General features: G+C 37.9%; 1 protein-coding gene across 2 annotated transcripts in view; it reads left to right on the top strand.

The window, feature by feature from the left end:
• Positions 1-23646, top strand: part of LOC108674604 — a 47779-nt gene that overhangs the window by 12619 nt on the left and 11514 nt on the right. The gene's annotated exons all lie outside the window — the stretch shown is intronic.

Genomic DNA, 23646 nt, shown 5'->3' with positions numbered 1-23646 from the left:
TATGTTAGTTTGAGTGAGAACTTTTAAGTTATTACGAAAAGTTATATAAACGAAAGTAACTGTCTATCGTCATGTTCCCTATATTCTATAGTGTATTTAGATTTGTTTCATATTTATCACTAATTGCTCAAGTAGATTCCGATTAATATACCACTGAATTGGAGTCCTTTAAAATACTAAACTGATTCAAATAATTTACTGAATTTGAGTTGAATTTACTTCATAAGACGCGAGAGCTATCAGCGATCCGCTTGATCTACTGGACTTGATCTAAGTCATGCTAGATTTTTCAGCGTCACGCTACGTTTTTGGGCAGTGTGAAAGTATAACATTTATTCCCTTCCATAATATCCTCAGTGACAACAGTATCTCTCACCTCTGCCCACTGATGCGCTGCAAACAACTTTATGATCTCGGTCGATTTAGAAGGCAGTATATTTACTGCATCTATGATACCATTAATTGTCATATTTGTGACTGTCCCTTTTCCACGCTCGATGATAGGAAATATACATAGAAATAGTTTGCTTTCAGCCGAGCAAAGTGTCGTTATAGTTATTGAAAAACTGGAAAAGTATGAATGGTTTGTTCTTGATTTGCTATCGTGAAAGTAAAAGTATTTTGATTGATTCCTGAAATGTTGTTCTTCGAAATTAACGATTTGCTTAGCGTACGAAGCTCCCATTTGTAGGATCGCCATCGATACGCCTGATTTTACACATTTTATCAATAACTACTATTGTTTTACCATTTCATATTGTTAATTTTATATTTTCCTTATTCTGACTAGGTATATTTTTTCCAGTCACGTCATATTCACTGTTACAAAAATTTAACCGTATACATTTGCAAATTTTTACTCAGAATCATTCTTGCTTCATATTTGGCATCTTCTGTATTGCATCGCTTGCTGTTCTCTGACGATAAGAACTGCGTCTCAATTGTCGATCATCTTTCCCTTTCTAATTGAGTCTTTGGTACGTTTTTGCTCTGATTCTGGCGTAAAAAAACGTTCATGTTGCGTTCGTGCGGACGTCACGCCAGCGACGCGTACTTTCCTCGCTACATTCAGCGCTCTGCGTCTTGCGCTGTGTCTGTCTTCGTTCGATGTAACGTTTAACGTATTGTTAAGACATGCTTGTATTTAAAGGAATTGAAAGAATTGTCTCCTAATAATTTCATGATTCCGAAGCATATTACCTTTTTATTAACTTATTGACGTAGCTGATAAATTCAACATATTAGGCAAAGTGTCCTGTATGAGCCTTCCTATTTAACCATTAGACTGACTGATTGAGAGCCATCACATATAAGTTTTTTCCTTCATCTTTTTATATAATTGTCGCCAATTTTGCATAACGACCGAACCGCAACCAAAAAGTATAAACCGGGCTGTTTTTCAATACTCTTTGTATCGTGGGCGAGCAAATGACAATAAAACAATTCTGAGACGTGAGCACGGTCGTCAACATTCCATTTTTGGAGAACAAACTGGTGTATATTATATATACATGATTGTTCATTCCCACTGTCAAAGCGACAGTGTCGACACAGGCGAGAAAGAAGCGTCCCTTTCAAAACTGGCGGGGAACAAGTCACGATTCCGATCACCTGTTCATACGGAACCGGTCGTGATGGAGATGCGTTCCCTGGCCACACCACTTCAATTACAGTTCAGTACCGCGTGCTTTAATGATGCCAAAACTTGTGATTTACGACTTTCTGATCGGTATAGAGATTAATATTCCCCTGTATGTCAGGCTGTTAGGGTACGGCACTGCATGATCTGCTCGGTCAAAACTTTACGCAACGCCGGTTCAATATTGTTGGAATTAGTCAATTTTGGCCACGATCGCCAGATGTTTGGTAAATTTTCTTAAAATGCTCGCTGGTATAACATGACTACCTTGACCGATCGAGCAAAGGCACAATCTTGCAACTAATGCAAACGTTTAAATGCATTACTTGTAATAATCCTGTCAACTTTCACTCGTGCAATGAATTTCTCCCTGGATTTATGTCACAAATTGGCATTACTAGTAGTTTTTCTATCCCTGTTTTGCAAATTTGTAATAAAATATTACAGTCAGATACAGAACTGAAATTGAACCGACGATTCAAGATGCGCATTTCTTTTTATATCCCATCGAAAACAATTCCTTTTGTAAACGAATTGTTTGATCCGTTGCATGTAAATTCACTACTCAACGAGGACTTGCCAATATTAACTGAGAACTCCCAAGGCACGTTCTTATCTTAACGGAATCTTGCTGTTTCCGTTTTATGTCAAGCGCCGCGTCCGCAATTCTCTTTGGCCTTTGACTCCCGCCGGATTAATCCAGCAATGTATTTATGTGCCCTGATTACGAGCGCAAACTGCTCAACTGTTTGATGCTACCGGAAAAAAGTGACTGAACCGAAACCTGTCGTCAACAATCGTACGAGTCTCGTATCATGCAAGAGGTATTGACTATACAAACCGATACCTATCGTAAATAATCGTACGAGTCTCGTATCATGCAAGAGGCATTAACTATACGAACCGAGACTTCTCGTAAATAATGGCACGAGTCTCGGTATCATGCGAACGGCATTGACTACAAACCAAGACATGTCGTCAATAATCGTACGAGTCTCGTATCATGCAAGAGGCATTGACTATACAAACCGAGACCTATCATAAATAATAACACGTAGACTCGATCGCATCATGTAAGTTTATTCCTAGAGTTTAATAGGATTTTAATTTCTGTTCGAGCGACTAGCTCGAATCATGGAAGTGACAGTTTGCCGTAAAGTAAAAGTGGGTGCCCGGTTCAACGGAAGACATGAGGTTTGTGTCGGTTGAAACTTTTCAACGGTAAGTGCTTCTATGTGCATGTCAACAATTAGCTCGTTCAGAGCAGGAAGAGAGTCTTCTTGTTATACAAACCGAGACATATCGAAAATAATGGCACGAGTCTCGTATCATGCATGAGGCATTGACTATATAGTACTATACAAACCGAGACCTATCGTGCATGACACGAATCTCGTATTATGCAATAGGCATTGACTAAACAAACCGAGACCTATCGGAAATAATGACACGAGTCTCGTATCGTGCAAGGTGCAGCGATTATACAAAGTTACTGATAATGTGTGAATTTACATGTCGTAAATAATAACAGCTGACTCAATCGCATCATGCAAGTTTATTCCTAGAGTTGAATAGGATTTCAATTTCTGTTCGAGCGACTAGATCTAATCATGGAAGTGACTGTTTGCAGTAAAGTAAAAGTGTGTGCCTGGTTCAACGGAAGACACGAGGTTTGTGTCGGTTGAAACTTTTCAACAGTAAGTGCTTCTATGTACCTGTCAACAATTAGCTCGTTCAGAGCAGGAAGAGAGTCTTCTTGGTTTACCGTCGTGTCTAGGCAAGGAACAATTAGAATTTCTCGCTGCACTCGCTCAATTATTTATGTAGAACGTTAATTGGATGTGTCTCAGTCATCCAAATCGTCCGAACTTTCAGTTTCAACGATGGATAAGCTTCTACTTACACATCATGAAACAACTTAGGCAAAACAATTCAAGTAGTGTCTCGTATTAGAATTTATCATCATTTTACTTTTTAGGCAAAATACAATCGTTGTCCAACACCTGACTTTTTCGTGAATTATTATTGATAGTTATTTTTAATTTAAAATGAAATAATGAATTAAAGTGTAGAAGTTTCAAAACATTGGGTTTGATAGCCTGTATTTGCACGTTTTAGATTCGGTACAAGGCTTGAATTTTTCGAGCTATTCGAGGCCGAAAGAAACTACCTATAATAGCGGCGCAGCGCCTGCACCTCCGTGCAAATCGTGCACACGAACGATCGAATTCTACAACAATCTCGATTGTTATGCCAATCATGTAGCAATTGTTTTGTATAGTTTCAAGGGAAGCAAACCTTGTCGATAATAATACTAATGGAGCCATTGAATGTGGCAAGCCAGATTGGCAGATTGCCGGTATAGTACGTTGGGGTTTCCACATTTTCGTTACAAAAGTTTTGCCTAGTTCTACACTTCGTTGGTTGTAAAAAATTGTTTTCTGCACTCTATATATTGGAATAATTTCAGATGATAGCGGCTGATTGGTAATAACAGTGACAGTAATAAAGATACAAGCAAGAAGAGCAGTAACAAGAAAAAACCTCTAAAATGATTAACTTCAATAAAAACAAACAATAAAACTTTAACATGAGAAACGTAACACAAGTTACCGAGTGTGAAGAAGTGCTGACAGCGCCTGAAATGTCCGCAACAACAACAAGAGCCGCAGCTGTCGCAGGAGCAACAACAGAAGCAGTAACAAAAGAAAACAACCGAAGAAAGCCCAGTGGCTTAAGCTAGGATCTCTCGTTCGACGTGAGTGGAAGAATTTGGAAGACTTGTCACACTGGAAAAAGTAACTGTGTTGCTGAAAAATTCCCGCATGCATTGGAAGGTGCCTCAGTCATACATGCATGCAAGCAAACAAGTTTGCCCTAAAGTTTAGGGCCAAAATCATCATGTGTCACAGCCTGGCAGAAGCGCGGCACAAATGCACAAAAAACATCCTTTTGTTTCACTCCAATTATTTTAAGTTCAATTATTTGAATTACTTCAGAGATGCGTAGGTACTAATCTTGGTGCTGAAAAACATGAAATGAACTTTCTAGCTTAATTTATGCCTTCGTCCTCCATTGACCGACACGTGTATCGAGTTTTTAATTTTGAAACTTGAGACTTTGTCATGCGGGCGCCTTGTTCGACTACCATTAAAATAAAAGATTTCTTAACTTGCGTCGATATGTTCAATCTAACATGCATTGTTGCAGAAGACAGCTTGATATCGAGACTTTGCTATCTGTCTTTTAATATCGTTGTTGTATTGCTCATTCAGCAAAAATAGGTCAGTCGTGAGCTTTGGATATCGTGAAGTTCGAGGTCGTTCGAGGGCTTCTCGACGAGTCCATTACCGCGTCTCTCTCCGATCTTGCCTTGATGACTTCATCGTCCTACGAGACTTAATTATTATCACGTGCAGATGCTCTAATTGCGATCAAATTTTAAGCAGTTAAACCTGCGATATTGATTTTATATGAAACATCTCCTTATAATTCACCTGTTCATGGTTGATTTCTGACCCTTGACCTTGTAATAAGCAATTATAAAGTTAGCCTAGCCTGACGTAGTTTTTTAGCTGCATTATTGATAGTTTGTTTCGATTATCAATTATTCATTAAAATTTTTGGCTTCTTCTTCCGACTCAATGAGCCTGACATCATTTCATTTGGAGTTACGGTTTTTTAATTTTTAAAAAAAATTTTTACGGTTTTTTTAATTTTAATTCCTTTTTTAAGTCCAATCCCACACATTTGAAAACGCTTGGATGTAAAGCTCTTTGAAGTTACCCTGTGAAACTTACGTCAATTGAATAAGCTGAAATTTATCTCACACACTCGCCCGCCCCGCGGCGTAATAAAAACCCCGCGTTTTCACTAGATGAACCACCAAACTTCGATAACGCGTCTGCCTGCAATGGTATGCGCAACTATCAACAACTTCTAGCTTTCCACACTCGCTAATGGCGCTCGTATCTTCATTATTATAAGAAAATGCGCTCTCTGTCACTCACTGCATTGAGTACTGAGTTATATTTTTTCACAAATATGCCTCTTCAACCTGGGCACTCGAACGTTGTCTCCGATTGCTGTGAGCCGAAATAGAAAGTGGCAGCGCCTTACGTCCAGGCTTCAGCGATTTCCAAGCGTAACTGCAGCTAAAAGAGTTGTTGCTGTCGGGCGAAATGCTTCGGTTGAACGACGCTTGTTGCTTTCGTTTGGAATTGTGATGGGCTTGGGTGCGTAGTGTTGCATATTGCGGTGGGTCTCTATGAATAGTTGACATTTTCTTGGGTGCTATTCCCTATGCCTGTTTGCCGTCAAATTAACTTCTAGTATTATACAGTTTTATGACTGATCCATTCACTTGGTCAGGCCTGTCCTAAGTGTCCTTAATTTCGAGATAAGTTGTCGCCTAAGGTGGCTAATTTCCGTCGTTCCACAATAAGTCTCAACGAATAAAATATTCATGAGTGATGATGAGCACGAGTTAGTAGTTTATCTGCTTTATCAATATTCGTTCATTGAAATTCATTCATTTCTTCATTCGTTCATTAAACATTTAGTACTCTGCGAAATAATTTCGAAGTGTGTTCAATGCTTGCTATATTAAACAAGATACAACATCTTGACTTATACGTATGCTTGATATACGAAGCAAAGCATCACGGTCATCACGATAGTTTAAACTTTAAATCAAGTTAGCCGTGGCTACATGCTTCTCCTTGACACCAAGCAAACTCGTGAATAGCGAGCATTTGTGGCACACAAAGCTCATCTTTCCAATTGGTGTCATTATCGCCAACTTCTGTTGATGTCGTCCTTGTATCTTTTGTTCCTCAGTGAAGGTTGGCCAAACCATGAGCATTAAGCAGTCTCCGCTTATCTGGAGTGATGCGTGTCTCTTGACGTGATTAGATCGAACGCCCTTGTTCCCGATGAGATCTCCACCATCCAGAGCAAGAGATGCTGATCAGGTCGCTGAAATTTGCGAACGTTTTCTCGTAATTTTTCTAGTCGTTTCCCCGTATATTTTTGAAGGTAATGATTGAATGTTGTTACGAACAAATTACCGTCATGTCTATCATTCAAACTTTGTATATCAAATCGGTAGTTTTTATAGAGGACTTGATGGAACAAAATTTTTGTTAAAAATCAGTGCTCGTCAATCTTTAAATTTTTTTTTAGAAGTCCTTTGATAGAACAAAATTTTTGTTTAAAATCAGGTCTCGTCCACCTTTTTAACAAATCTTTTTTTGGAAAGTCTTTCCACATGTAGAAGACGCCCAAGTCATAATTTTCATATTTTTATTATATTCTTTAATTGGTTAATGACGTTTCCTTTACCCTCACGTGTTTACATTAACACTCTAAGAAGGTTTCTTTGTCTTCTGAGTGCTTGACCATAAATGACGCCAAAGAAAATAGACGCGTTTGAGTTTTGTATAAGCCCTCTGTCGACATCGAGAGACATCATTTGAAAGACACAACTCGTCTCTGTAGAGACAACCTGTAATTACTAGTAAAGGTCGAGTTCGTTTTTTGGCATCGGGTTACATTCGAACGAGATGATATAGTCTGGATTGTTAAAGTTGGGAGGCGCGCGCGTGGGCGATCTATTATCTTAATTAAGTATTAATTTCATCTTAAGGATTAAATTAAAAGCCCAAGGGATAAATCTTACTACAAAATGTATTTTTACGATTAAGTTTCTGTACGTAAGCTTTTTACCGTGAAAACTATGTCATTTGAAAGCCACTCGCAATAACACGATTTATTATATCCGCCAGAATGCACGAGTTTTGCACCGATTAATTATCATGTCTTTGATTTAAATCAATTCCAGGGATTATGTCGTTTTATGTTCGTCAAAATATCGTTGTCTCGAGCTGAGCTTCACCCTCGCCATCCTCCTCCACGGTTGGAGACCATACGCGGTTATTAACTGTCGTCAAGGCCGCGTCCTCATCATTCTCTTGATTGTTTCCCATATTTAATTATTGCGGTGAAATTATAATTAGTTACCGAAGGAAAATAATTGATGTTTGTGAAATTTTAACTCATTTTGATTGCTTTTGGTAGGTTAAAATCAATAGCCGCTAGGACTTTTACTAATAAATTTTTTAGAGAATTTATTATTTTTGGTAGTTTATGTAACGTCTAGGAAATTTTTGAGCGAAATAATTTCTAATCTAATTTTAATTTTTCTTTTACTCTGCATTAAACGCAAATTTTTATGAACCAGCAGAAATATTTATGAACAATAATTTTGATTCGGGAAACCTTCAAATCGACTCATTAAACCGTAGCTGCTAACGAGAGGTAAGTCTACTGCGCTATTAGCACTGGGATAATTATCTGTTATGCGTTGAGGTTCCTTAAATTGACCGTCTATTTGATTCCATCTCAATGTTAAGTATCTGTTCTAATTTTGATTATTATACCTTGTCCACTTTTAGTGTTTACAAATAAAAGAATGTATTCGGCTGTTAAACTTATCGATCCTCAACTTGGATATCAATGTCTCGAAACGTTTTTTCTATGTATGGTATTTGGCGGTTTAGATGCTGGGTTACCATATTGGATAGCCTATATGTATGCACTAGACCCCCATTCACTCAGCCAGCTGCATGGCTGCAAGGGATCTACAGAGCAGTTCACACGCATATTATTTTTCATCGTGTAGCTCTGCGAACGAACGGAGAAGACAATTTTGTTTCTGCGGGACCTCACCTCTCATCATTTTCTCCGGGACTTTTTGCATCCTTTCTCTAACCTTGGTTGTGCAGTTGCCCCTCTCTCGCCCGCAGATGTTCAGCGCCCATAGGCCACAACAGGCGTTTATCAACGTCGCATGCATTGTTCACATCCACTGCTGGATGAAGCGGCCTTCTTGAAGTGGATGAAGCTGGATGAAGCGTCCCTCTTGAAGTGGATGAAGCTGGATGAAGCGTCTCTCTTGAAGTAGATGAAGCTGAATGAAGCGTCCCTCTTGAAGTGGATGAAGCTGGATGAAGCGTCCTCCGAATCCATGCATCTACATATATACGCGGCGTTAAAAATTTCGAAGAAAAAAAATGCTATGGAAGGCACATTGAATATAAATTGCCTAGTGTTGTAGTGATTTGCTAGTTGAATAGAAGATCGAGAAAATTCCCGTATGGTCAATAGACTAAGAATTTCGAGGTTTTCCTGTTGTTTATAGTAAATTATTTCAAATTTTTAATCTCATAATCGCGTTTTCTTTGCCTTTTAGGCCAGAAATGCCTAAGGCTGAGGCTGCATTGCACAACAACAAGGCATGTGTCAACTGGTGAAGCCAGCCGTTTAAGGGAGAATGTTTTGCTAAAGCAGAGGTAATTTAACTGAATGGTTGAGGACTTCAATGATTTGGAATAAAATTTAACGATGTTTGGCGCGCAAGGCCACCAAGTTTCCCTTTGGGTTTTAACATCATCTGCGACTTCTTGACCAACAACAAGGATTTTAATCGTACGTAATTTATCACAGATGCTAGGGTTAGAGTTCAGCTTGGCAAGAATTGATGAGACGTTGCGTAGCACAGATGCAGATGTGACTACTAATTCCTTTCGTACTATAAACGTAGTGATCGCTAAATGTCTCCAACGATCAAAACTTTTTTAGTCCAATTACCTTTCACAGAAATTTGCTTTTGTTTTCAGATATATACTATCAAGTCTACAGAAACAGATGCTATTCTTTGGCGTTTCTACACCTGTTTTCACATTTTGGTTCATAGTTTTCATATACACATCAGGAAAATTATTCTTCTACCCGTATGGTGTGCAAGGTTAATCTGATAGCGTATTGTCAACTACAGTAAATTTATTTCTCGCTTGAACTTCTGCTGTTCGATATCGAGCAATGTCTCACACGGAGCATAGGTCATAAATTAAGCGTGTCCATGTGACGTAACGATGTGCTGTGTCTCAAGAATAGGAGTTGAAGATGCTGTATAAGGGCAATAAAGACTCGGTGGTCTAGCTATAGGTGTCACTCAGGCTATTCGGTTCTCACACTCGACGGGATTAACATTCGTTTTTAGACCCTGGCGCTGGTATTGGACCTTGAAAGAGTTTGTAAATCTGGTCACCGACGTTGTAGTGGGTTATAAAGCGTGCATGAGAAAATTATCAGTATACCTCTCTAAATATGGGCTATTAATCCTAAAATATATCTATTGCTATAGGTGCTTAAGTGATTATTCGATTTGATCTGTTAACATCTGAACAATTTTGATTCCCTGCAAATTGGAATATAATGCATTCTCTGGTCATTATTCGTTCGCGTTCCAATTAGATATTCGTATACTTGGCTTTACTGTATGCACGAATAATGTATTTTATGAGTCATGGGGATGTAAAACTAATTTTCCAGTACCACGCTGGTAATACCCCTAGCGCGTTTCAAGAAAGCCTAAGTATCGCTTACAAAGCTGCGTGTCGGTGATTCCTCGCAATAACAAGCAATAGAGCGGCCATGGCCAGCGCATACAGCGATGTTCACAGGGTCGCCTACAAGAGGTCACGTCACTTGATCATCTGGCTATCGCTTACCTGAGTGCCGTACACCTGTTGCGTGCTCACCCCCATACAGGAATGAATTGAACCAATCGGTGTTTGCCTGGCTTTTTTTAATATTTATTGCCCAATCGTGTCGTGAATTACTCAACTGTCACTGTTGTTTGTTTGCGAAGGCTAATAAAAATGAAGTAAATCGCAGGTAAGTCTGCTCAATGGATAGTCTATGCGCCCCAAATCCAAAGCCACATGCCAATTGCCAACCTTTGTCTTTTAACTGCTTTAAGTTTACCAGACTCCATTTCATATTTCTTATCTCACTAAATTACGTATCGCTAAGTATTACTAAGTATCAAGACAAAGTAAAACTCTTGAGTATTAAGTTCAGTTATCCATCTTTCACCGATATTAGAAACCCATCGGGGTAAGTTCATCGTACATAAACTTATTTCTGAACGCTCCATTTTTGCGTGGCTATTGTTCACAAAGCTTCACTAATCGTTGTTGATGCACCGTATTAAAAGGCCCGAATGTTTAATTTAAATAAATATACTGTGTTCGTGGTTATTAAAATATTTACTCTTGTAAGCATTCACCTCCGATCGATGCATATTTGTAAATCAAGCAGCATTGTGAGCAGTATTTTAAAGTTCTGTTGAATTTCACACTCAATAATGGTCATCTATAACTTCTATTGCAGAATCTCCGTACTATTCTTATTATATTATTATTATATTATTATTATCTTATACCTATCTCATTCAAAATCAACTCGGCCAGAGGAGGTTTGACTCCCGTATTTTGTATGCACTGTTATTCGAGACTGCCCTGTATTTATGTTCTCACTTTGATTGCGGATTCACGGCTAGGAAATCGTTTTGAATGTGCTTCTATTAAGTGTGATTACGAGCAAATTACGGTCATAATTACTGATTTGCTACTCTTTTTGACAGCCCCTCGTTCCTTGCTAAGTGTTTTAAGGGCTAATTTGCTAGGCAGCGTTCGAGTAAAAGGCGGCCGACCGCAGTCATTTGTTATACATCGATAATTCGCCTAAGATTTTTAATGGAAAGCTAGTTTGGTTCATTGGATGCGCATAGGAAGCTTGGATCTCTCAGCGATCCCACGTTAAAGTATGTGTGATTATATTTGATAGGGCGTATTTATAAATATAGCTGAGCTTATTTGTGGGTGAAAGTAACATAAATATAATTTGGTCAGAATATCATTCCGTATTAATGTCTCTTGAATGCAGCAAAATAGTAAATGTAAGCCGAGTGAACTTGATTTAGTAGAGAATTCCATTAACAGTTAACAATTTGTTTCAATGTTCAGTATAGAGGTGCACTGTACGCATCTGTATATAATTATTTTTTTTTTACAAAACGGCCACCGAGGCCGTAAAAGGCTTTAATGTGGAGATGGAACGAAAGCTCCTTGCGTTTCACGCTCTAAAAATCCAGAGACTGAACTTAAGTGCTTCACACAGACTCAACATATTGTATATGCAACTACGGTTCTAATTGTTTCATAACAAAGTCTCGCAAAACACCTACATATAATTTGCTGGGATTTTCTGAAATTATTGAGACCTCATGAAACATCTTATAGGAAGTGTATTTTTCAAGTTCAAATCTTGTGTAGAAATGGTCTATATATAAATTGAACTGAAAAATTGCACATTGACTTGTCATCCGGTAGAACACTCATCCGTTATCTTATCGTAAGCCTTAGCTCTCGATTAACTATGCATCAGGCCAGATTTGCTGCAAACCAATGCCTGAAAGTGACGGAGTTTAAATTAAATTGTAATTACAATATCATCTATAATGTATGGAAATAGTTAATCTGTAATATATTGAAAATTGTCCCGCAGACTTCTCGGTTGAGGAAGGATTCCTGCTAAATCTACAAGTGCTCGTCGTCTGCTCACCAGCGCGGGACGAGATAGTTCCTAATTAGCAGTACAATTATTTATTTATTTTATTGCTTATAAATAAGTAGGGTATGTTGTCGGTAATCCTTCAAGTTCTTTTCGGTAATGACACTAATTTGGTGGTTAGAAAAGCACTACAAAGGCAATTTGACCTATCAAAGAATGACGAGAAGTTTGAGAGGGAGAACATTATGCCAGTTGCTAGCACCTATATAATAGACCTTCTTCGTGGATTATTTGAGCTTTACTTTCAGCAATTGATTTGTATAATGAATTTATTTCATTTACTCCTATATACATCATATATATTTCTTGATAAGAAATAATGCCTGTAACTCAGTTTTCAATGCGTTTCATATTGAAAAATTACTCCAGAATTATCCCATAATTGACTTTGTAGTAATAATTTAAAACTTAGTCAGGTGATTAAAAAAGCCAAAGCTTTGCATCTAAAGCACCTTCCGTCTCTCGATTGAAATTTAAGCTAAGCAGCGGGTGGCTGCAAATAAACAACTTCACGAGAGACGAAACGATGAGCAGTAGGAACGGTTCCTTCAAAGGCTTGTCTCTGAATGAATTACGGCAGACTATACAACAAAGTAACAACGAAATTCACAAACTTGAGAAATGGTGGCTATAGTTGAACCACAGGGGTCTGAAACTAAACGATGTAAGGCTACGAATGATCAACATTAGACTCAAACTTGATGCAGCGGAAGGCATGAAACAAAAGAGCGAAAGGCTGCGTATCGTGGAAGTCATCAAATCGGTACTCATTCTCTCACGTCACGAAACCCGCAAGTGCTTTCTTCCATCAAGCCGAAGCGACGTGCGTCCCGGTGAATGGATAGTGAAGATCATTGAAGTTTTTGCCCCTAAAAGTCCGGAAAAAACCATCAACCAGGCTTCGCTGATGGGTCCTAGCAGTTCACCTACTGTCTCGTGTCTTAAGTATTGGCAAATGCATTCGTCAGTTTGGGTTAGCTTCTGTGCGTTTTTCCTAGCTATCAGCGAATATAGTTTGAAAATTTTTTTTATTCGTGCCGTGACTGCTAATAACTTTTATTTCGAGTTAATCCGCTACTAAATTCCAGTAATTTAAGCCTTAAGAATTTATTGAGCTTACGTTATAAAAAAACTTTTGGCAATGATATCTACTGAAAAGTCTTCCAGCTAGTAAATGCGTGCGATAGAGAATACATTTGTGAGCAATAAAAGTTACGTGCCTTCTCATAATTTTCCAATAATTTTAAAAGTAATAGATAATTTTTATTTTCAGGTACGATCTCCGAAATACCGAGTATCTGAAAGACCTAGATTGTATCAAAAAGTCTTAATTGTATAAAAATAATGAATTTGTTTCATTATTTCTTAATTGTTATTTCTAATTTGAAATTAATTCCGTCGCCACCCTACCGTATCAATGCTCCTAAAATTAGCTTCTTTACGAAAAAACATCCGTGTATTCTAAAGCATTAAACCATTTGCATGTCTAGTTGATATTCTAAGGGCCCGGGAGTTAGAACAGATAAAAGGGTTTCCAAGTAATGACTGGGAACCACACAAAAGACTTTCCCTGAACACACACGCCTCGGTTGGCATTGCTCTTACATTGGAGTTTGTGTGCGCATTCCTTCAAACGCCTTCGGTAACGACTGCACGCGCATGCGCAATCGACTGACGTAATGCCAGAGGGTGCAGTGCAATCTTGAGGTTTTTGAGAGCGAAATGTATGTGATCCTTGGCTGTTCTTATTGAACATCGACAAATCATTGCGGTAGCAGCAAGGATTTCAATGGTTTTATCCATAACTCCAAGGGCGTAGAACAAAATTAAAAGTTTACTGAGTCAAGATCTACTAGTATATGGTAGGCTTGGGGACAAAGTAAAATGACAATAGATGTTTAAATTATTCGTTTTGACCAAGTATTCTTATAAATTTATAAATGTTACTATTCTAACAATATCCATTCAAATAATTGAGCAATTGGATAAATTGAATTCGTAAATTTTGTGACTTGAGCTGTACTACTTGAATGTACAGTCTGCCGTAGCATATATTCCATACTAATTGGTGTATCAATTCATTTATTTGAATACAATTTCTGAGGTACAGAACATGTAAAATTGTCGATATTTGTTAAAGTTTGTTCAGTTGGAGTCTGGCGCCGTAAATATCTAGGGACTATCAGGGCGCGTGTTCACGATGCCTATCATATGTCGGGAGATTAATTGGGTTGGATATGCTATTTTTAGTTGGAGAATGTTAAAAGGCATTACTAAACTTGGACGAATGAGGTGGAACAAAATAGAAATTAAATTTAAATGTATTTATTTATAGAGTAAATTCGATAAACGAATACATATTTTTTGCATTTTGTAATCGGAGGCAAATGTTTGACTCATCTTCTAGGAGAAATGTCAATTTAAAAGGGACTTTCTTCCATTATAATTCCTACAATTCTATCTAGAATTCCTCCAATTCTACATAATACTGTTAACCAAAATCTCTTTGTGAGAATAAAGAAATGTAAATCGAAGAAAGAACCGTAGAAACCTACATTTAACAAAACTCCAATTTGATTTTCGGGCATAAGTATGAAAAAATATGTATGACAATTTTAAAAATGGAATTTAAAATTTTGATCCAATTCTTAATCATCCGTTTTGAAATGCCTTTTAATTAATTTTATTCTTATGGTGTAATTCTACAATTGCAGGAATAACTGATCCCGAGCAACGCCGTGTTAACCTTCTATAGTAACTTAATATAGAGTTGAGGAGCACATCATTAACTTCTAAATTAGAAAAACTCTGAGCACAATAAGCGCTTAGGTTCGGTCGTAGAGCGGCTACTGCTCCCGTCTGCATTGCTGCCGCTTCCGGTCCTACGGAGTACAGCAGAGACTGTAGATCAGTGGTTCCCAACCTTTTACAGGCCGGCGCCCTCCTTGGCTCCCCAGTGAATTCCTAGCGCCCCCCCCACAGGCATATAAAATTCACATAGCGCCCCCCCCCCACGGATACACAAAAAACCCAGATTTTGAATACTTTCAAAAATTTACACTAGAAACCCAGGAGAGGCTCCAAAAACCCAGATTTGAGTGAGAAAACCCATTGTTGGGAGCCGTGTGCTGCACGTGTTGTGTACAAATCGTCACACAAACTTTCGAACTTCTGACTTCGACTTCGGACTGCTGCCCGTTTGTAGTATTTGCAAAAGAAAACAGTAGGAATCCGGTGAGGAGGATATTCTTTGCAAGGTTAAGAAATACAGGGTTTAAGTGAAGCTCAGTGGCAAAATAAAAAAGTAATTTTTATAGGCAATTAATAAGTGTTTAGAATTATATGCGAAACGGAACAATAGGAATTAGATAAGTAGAAAATTCCATACAAGGGTCAAAGATACGTTGTTTGAGAGTCATCGAAAAGTGTTAAGGCAATGAAAAGCACAGAAAACAATGGTTTTCACGAAAATACCGTTTGCAAACGCAGTTGATGCTTCGTGAATGCACGCAGCGTTTGTACAACACTTCTCTTTAACTTCACTTCTTGTTGTTTGTTTGTTTTTCTGCTACAAATCTTACAATATAATCGATATTTAACACACTTCTACCTCTCCAATCGATCTGAAATTTTGCATACTTGTGTAAAGTCGGAGACAATGCATGAATCAATTGACCGAATAAGCAACTAAAAAAATTAATATTAAAAAAAATAGAGAATACTTTTTTTAATGTTGAAATGAAAAATTCATTGTACATGTGTAACATCGGAAACACTGGCCTCTTTAGAAGTGTTGTATTTAAAAAGTAATTTTTAAACGCACATAATTTGATCATAAACTGAGTGGATGAAGAGAACGAATAACAAATTGGTGATATCATAGGACATTTAAAGTGTAAGGGCTAAAATCAATATTTTTGTACCATTGCGTACAAAATAAAACAAATTTATGAAACCTAAATGATTAATTATATATGATTTATTCATAATTTACACGTTTTTTAGATTTAATGTCGTGTAATATATTATTTAATGCTACTCTTTTTATCTACGGGGATTTGTTACCAATTGATGTTCAGTCATTTGTATCCCAACATTCATCATTCTTATTTATCATTTAAATCCCCGGTACTTGAAACAACAAGTCGGCCATCTAGCATGATCAGAAGTCCGGGCATGCATGAGCAAGTACGCACTACACGCATCCGTTCACAGCATTGTGTTGCAGCGGCGCAATGAAACAAGCAAGCTTCTTAACTCTTTACTCATTCAATTTTATGGCATTTTTCCTGCATTGTTCTTAGGATTCCTAAATTAGAACATTAAATGTAAATGGTACCGGCGCTCGGAATAAAAATAGTTGAAGTAGGATCAGGGAAACGACGACTTTGGTTTAATCATATGCCTATGCCTCAGTCTTACGACACCTAGCGAAAAACACAGAGACGCGGTAAGAAGGCGAAGAAAATTTTTTTCACTCGTATATAACTTCGAATGAGTTGTTTTCAAGCCTGCTCCATCGTATATCCCTGCAAGCGACATCTTGCAGCAGACCGTTCTCTCAATGATTCACCTCTCGTAATTTATTACGACGCCATAGGTCTTTCATCTACCTCTGAGCTACTCTTCGGCAGATCTTTCTCCCCCATCTTATTTAGCTGGTGTGACTTGCTTAGCGTCTATACTTACCTGGCCTCTGCCTCCAAGCGACTCAATTCGGCCTAAGGCTTACTTTACTGAGAGGCCTCTTCTCGAATGCCGTCAGGGAAGAAACTTTGAAGAGAGTACTGTAATATTCAATCAATAAATTTTATGCCTGAATGTATATTAGCCGTCGTTGATTGAATTTGTCCTCCATCATATTTCCTGCCGTGCATGGTTAAACGATGTTTTACTTCGAGATGAAAATGATGTAACGGGAAATTCATCACCGGAAAGCTGGAGTTAATCAGTGAGCTAACGATGAGAATAATCTGTAGTCACCGCCATTTTTTCAGAATATCGACTTCATCTACGAAATTCTCAGATTTTTTCATTGAACACAGATGATCAGAAATGTCTTTATTTGGTGGCATCACTACTTAAACCAATTGAAGTTTCGTCACAAATTTGTTGCAAGCTTTCAATTGCATGACTAATTTCACCCTATGGACAGGTAGGTGACCTCTGTCCGAGTGACGAAGCTTGCCTCTTGCATCTCGATTTTAATTTTATCAGATTAAGTAAAATTCTGTGTTGTGACATAGCATGCGCAACCTTGAGTCTCGGATTTCGATATACTTGTTCGATTGAATACAATGATTACCCGGCAACATAAGAATCGTGTGTGACGTCGTATGCAAATGGTACCCTGCATAGGCAAATCACTTTGAAGTAACGTTTATTATACGTCGTTTCAAAGTTATTTGCCTGGAGTGGTAACTTCTTGGGTCAAGCGAGCCTCTTGCCCCTCGGGCCGAATTCCACAGGCTTCTGGCCTGGCAATGGAAACGACCTTCAATATGATGGACGCAAATTCCAGACCTGCGGTCCGTAAGCAATCGCCTTGAATTGCCTCCTGTCGGCCGCAAAAAATGTTTGGACACTCAGAAGGTGCGTCCTGATTGCGCATGAACAATGCTTCGAAAAATTATTTTCCGATGAAAGCTGGTGGAAGCCGTCTGTATGCTACTATTTATGACGATGACGATTCTGTTATAGAAATATAAAATTGCTACGTGAGAAGTTGGGAGTAGTTTTTCGTGCTGAAGTGCTTGGCTTCAGCAGTGTGAGTTCTTCGACTTTTACATACGTTTTATTTTCAAATTTTAGCCTGAATTGTAATTAGCTTATCATGAGATACAAATTTGTTTGCATGTATTAAATAAAGTTATAAGACAGTATTTCTTTTTTAAGATGAGAGGCTGATTTATGTGGTTTTGAACTTTAACTTGGTTGTTTATTGGTCATTCTCCACGAATCTTGTGTTAATAATCGATCACATACATGCACAGTTGCACACCTCACTTGATTGGTTGACAACGTGTACAATATCCACTAGTTATATCTTGGTTTGGTTTAAAAAAATATCTCACTAGGTTTGGGATGTTTTTTTTTTCAATTTGGACAAACTTGCTTGTTTTGACGTATCTTCTAAAAACATATATTAGTTTGAAATCAAATGGTGATGTATGATGAAGTATATATTTCAAGAATGCAGACGCTTCTTTTTAAAGATTTCAATTACAATAACTCTAAGGATACTCAGCAGATGTCACTCGTAAACCCTTCAGTTAGCTGGATTCTCGACAAATTCTCGTTATCCCAGCAACATTTGAGAAGGTCAATCGACTGGCCAAAGCCACCTGGAGTTTCTTGCACCGCTACGTCTTTTGAAAGCTGCTAATGACTCAGTTCGTTACCTCTCCCAGGCTGACACTCGTGAGTGATGGACTCTTGAGGATCTTGAGAGCCTCTGATTCTTCTTGGCACTTCCATTGTCTTAGCCTTATGGAGGTTCTACGCCTCTGTGAACTTGAGATCTTCAATAAAATTGTTCATTAGGTCTTCGAGTGTGAAATTTTTTATTTAAATTGGGATTGTAATATTACTCTTGGACGCGACGTGATTTGCTGTTTCTCGTCAAAATAGGGAGTTTAAGAGTATACATACTAATAAAGCTATAGAGAGCAAATTTTCAAGGTAAAAATTTATACCATTCAATCGTGAATGCATTAGTAGGAAAATAGTTACGAATTATGAGTGTTTTTTGTTTTTTAAGCTAGCTGCTTGAAGTTTTTTGTTGTATCACAGTGTCTCATATTTAGTTATGAAGACTAATAGATTAACTAAATTAAATGACAGTTTCAGTGCGTAGTTCTCAATTTTATTTTGCGGTATTAATTTACTTTAAATTGAGTGCAGCCAATAATGTAATCTTGGAAAATTTGAGCTAATACAATCGATTTCGAGTGTTGGATATTTTTTTTTTAATTCGAACAAACTTGCTTGTTTTGGCTTGCATTCTAAAAACGTATATTAATTTTAAATGAAATTGTGGTGAATGATGAAGAATATATTTCTAGAATGCATCAGAAACCTTTTGAATAAGGAAGTAAAGTTTCATTTTTTTACAATTGCGTCTTGTACACAGTCTCTGTGTAAACTAATCAATATGATATAGTCCTTGTATCATGAATATTGCCTACAGTACGGTATACTGACTCGTGAACCTCTGAACGTGTTCTTCTTTTGAAAATTTGGCTCTTCAAAAGCAGGTACGGAAATAAAAGCTTCCCTATTCGGGATTGCAACTCCTTTCCGCCACTGTGTTTTGCTCCTAACGGTATGAAATATTTCCTTCAACGTAATTTCACGGAAAATCATCGAAAAATGAGACGTCCTCTGGTTTTCTGCGACAACAAAATATATTTCTAGAGGGAAGAAAGCTATGGCTGCCATCTATTGGGCGGACAGAGATATTCGACGGCGATTCCGCAGAACGCAAACTGCTGTCGGAAACAATAAAGCATTTATCCGAGCTGCTCCCACGTCACGGATGTGACATTCAATGAACTTTTCTTGAGTGCAACGAACACTGGACTTTTGGTGACATATGGTTTGCAGGTCCTCGTTTATGGTCTTTAACTTCGCATTGCAAGCCTAACGATGTCTTTTAACTTGGCAGGTTTAACGATGTCGTTAACTCCATTACTGTACTGTCACGAGTGGACACTTTAAAACGTGTGACTGCCAACACACTTTTCAATGACATGTCGACATGACACTTTTTAACAATGTTTTTTTTTTTCAACACAGCAACTCAGCGTATGTTCCAACAGCGTTCACATGATAAGAAAAATATTATAAAGTTTAATTAAATATTCCTGAGATCCGGTAAATAATATAAAACCTCAATTCTATATGAATTTCTATCGATAAAACCTCCTGAAACTTCTAATATATTGAAATACACAACCGGAAAAGGAAAACTGTAACGTCTTGGCTCATCGGATATGACGCCCATGCATCGTGCTCGCATATGACTGCACGATATCCACATGCAACTTGTGCGCTAAATGCACAAGTTGCCGTCTATACGTTATTTGCCCTCTGTACGTGTGTTTAAATTCAAAGGATCGGTATAACACAACTTTTCTTCATGCTGCGCTTGTACGACTGTAATAGACGCTAATTTATTGCGCTGGATGAGAATGGCTGCCATTAACTGAACTATTTAACTCAAGGTATGCGCACATCAAGGATGATAGATAGAGGCAAACGATTAGCTCTCAGTACGTGTGTATGAAGTTTTTAAAAGGACTGATGGGTTGTTTACGCGGAGTTTCTGACCGGTTGAGTAAAATTCTTTTTTTTTTTGGGCTGAGAGTTATAAATCACGAATAATTTTTTTCTTTTATTTTCACCTCGCAATTCGTATACATATTACATCTATTCAAGGAAAAACATTGCTCTTATGCTGCGTTTAGAATTATGTTTGCTATATCAGTGCAGATTTTCAACAGTCAACATTTTGTTGAAACTACCATTATTGGAAAAAGTGATTCTAGTCACCTCACATTTAAAACTCCGCTCATTAGTTTTATTATTATGAAATAAGCACTAATCAACTTGGTTGATGCTCTGTTTCAAGTTTTACACGGCATCGAGACGTTTGTTTGATGATAAAGTGTTCCGGGTTAGCTGACGACATTACAATCATGTTGTTACTGTTGCCAACATTTTCTCGGAGTTAAATTCACCAGCGATACGATTGTTTTAAGCTGAACTTAAAGGATCGGGTCTCTAGGTCTAACGCGCATATAATTTAAGAAGCGATTTTCGTTAAAACTATTCATGAGTTGAAAATATACATGAAGTCGGAATGACCAAATAGTCCATGGACTTGTAAAAATGAGGTAAAACTTTACATTTTTATGCCATTTGCCAGTTTGTGGAGAGAAATCTAGACGGCTTATAATAAGCACATATTCTTATCTAAGTGCTACTTAGTTTGTATCCATAACAGAATTTAGTTCGAATCCGAAGTGAGACCGTTCGCTATTTACAAAACTCGTTCTTATCACGAACCTGCTGTCGAAATCATGCAGTGACTAATGAGCGGAGTTTATTCGCACCTTGATTTGTTTAAACATGTAAATTTCAGCGTGGTCACCGTATGTATGTTAATTGATGATCTGGTCCTGGAGTCCGTTTTCTGGATCATCGGTTCACAATTATTCTGTGTTCTTTGAGGAAGGTTCTGTTTCGATGCACAAGCCCGGAATATCATTGAAAAATCGACAATGATTATTAATGTGGTTGAGCGGAGTTTATTCGCACCTTGATTTGTTTAAACATGTAAATTTCAGCGTGGTCACCGTATGTATGCTAATTGATGATCTGGGGACATACTTTCAAAATTCGCTAAGTGAACGTAAGTACTTACGCTTTATTTTCGTGTCTTTTATTGGTGGATTTTGCTTGAAAGGCCGTCAATGATTGGCTGATGAACTTACGGTCTCTTAACTTTTTCTGAAAGTATCTATAGGCCCTGGTCCTGGAGTCCTCTTTTGTGGATCATTGGTTCACAATTATTCTGTGTTCTTTGAGGAAGGTTCTGTTTCGATGCACAAGCCCGGAATATCATTGAAAAATCGACAATGATTATTAATGTGGTGAATTATCTGCTTTTTATGGCCCATAGGTGTTATCATCTGAGTCTATTTTTTATCAGTGAGTGCCAGTGCAAATTTCGCTAATTTATGATTTTTTTGTGAAATTTGAATTTTTAATTTCATTTATTTTCTTGCAGTTAAAAATTTAGTCTTACGCTATTTCTTTTGAACCTATTTATAGATTGCAAACAGTATTCTCGAAATTAGGATTAAGATGATGAGACACTCGTGTACTCAATCGCTGAGTCCCGTTCCTCAGAACGGGAGAAGAATTGAGATCGGTTTCGATCACTGTCATTTAGATGGCGATCAGTGGCGGCTATAAAATCACACGCGCAGGCATATCGGACATCAAATTCTACATGCCGTTGATCAAGCGATATAATGATACGCTGCAGCAGGTATACCGTGTCGGTACCGTACATATGGTCACGTTTTTTCCAGAGGGAGAATGCACATCCCACTTCACATCGTGAGAAGTTCTTTCTGCGAGTGCTGGATGCAGCTAATGGTCGATGTTTGTTCACATCTCTGCGGACGTGGTTGGTTAAACTCGAGCGGTTTCTCGTACGAAATAGCAGCAGCAATCTCAATACTTATTTAGTCGGTATTTTTCTCGAACTTGGTAGTGGTATTATTTTTATTATTATGATTGTCAAAATGATCTCAGCAGGACGATTTGTTTCAGATAATCTCTTGTGGTGGAATAGTTTCTCTCGATTTATTGACCAAACGTCGTCGTGTCATCACATCGGGGTGTGGTCACTGGTCATGTATTTAATAATAAATACTATTATCGATACCTAATTGTAACAGAATGTACAGTAAGTACCTGTCAGGTATCCATTTCCAGAATTATGTGTGCTTGAGACTGTTTTTGACATCTGCTTGGCGACCGCCAACTTCTCGATCACAGCCCGCGAACTACAAATGTTATGATAGTCACGTCTCGGGATTTTTCGTTTTCCTTTATTCTTGTATTAAATAATTTCCTGACTATCTATCAATAAATCCGGCCAATGAAAGCAAGAACTCTTCGCTCTATATATCTGCATTTCCACAATACCCATACTTGTGATGTGAATTGACAAGACTTCGTTTTTTCATTGCGGTTTCGTCGTCCATCTGTCAGTGCTTCAGTAGTATCAGTCACACGTACTGTTACAGTGAACACACCGTATAGTTCTTGCTAATTGTCCGCAGCTGGCGTTGCTCTTAATGTTTTCTTCAACAACTAAGCTGAACCGTACCTGTGTGGTTATCCATGTACCGTTAACGCGCATGAGCTGTCCATGTTTTTTGTTGCCGATGAGTGCCTTCCTCATTATGGTTCATGTGATTTTCTGTAGCCAGGAATATCGGGTACTGACCTCTTTCGGTTTCGCACAAATTTCAGTTTCTGTTAGATTTTTTTAGTAAAATTTGTTTAAATTGTACGGAAAATTTTAACACGATTAAATCGGTACATGTCTTGCAAAACTCCATAATTTTATTTGTGTGATTATTAAGTTTTTACCTTTTTATCCTACTTACTGCATCGGTAAGAGAATACCTCCTTTTCAGCGTCATTCATTCTTCATTAAAAAGAAAATAAAAAAAATAACAAATTCATGTTATTACTTATTTACCACGAATTTCTTTGTATTCGTCAGAGAATACTTGGCACGTGCTCACCTTTTACGATAATACGCAGAGATGCCCGGGCCGAAGCGGACGAGCGTTTCCGCTGGCCACTCGTGACGTCACTCGCGTTTTTCCGGTGCTTCTTGAAACTAGGGACCTGGTGACAGTTGGTGCAATACTGCTGTTGGTGACGCTTCAGATGCTTTTAACTTGTCAAATATGAAAAAAATGAGATGTGGTGTACCTAAT

This window comes from Hyalella azteca, unplaced genomic scaffold (genome assembly GCF_000764305.2).
Source record: "Hyalella azteca isolate HAZT.00-mixed unplaced genomic scaffold, Hazt_2.0.2 contig654, whole genome shotgun sequence".
In the NCBI taxonomy this organism is placed as follows: domain Eukaryota; kingdom Metazoa; phylum Arthropoda; class Malacostraca; order Amphipoda; family Hyalellidae; genus Hyalella; species Hyalella azteca.
The sequence above is the reverse complement of the archived record's forward strand: the minus strand, read 5'-3'. Positions and strand labels throughout refer to the sequence as shown.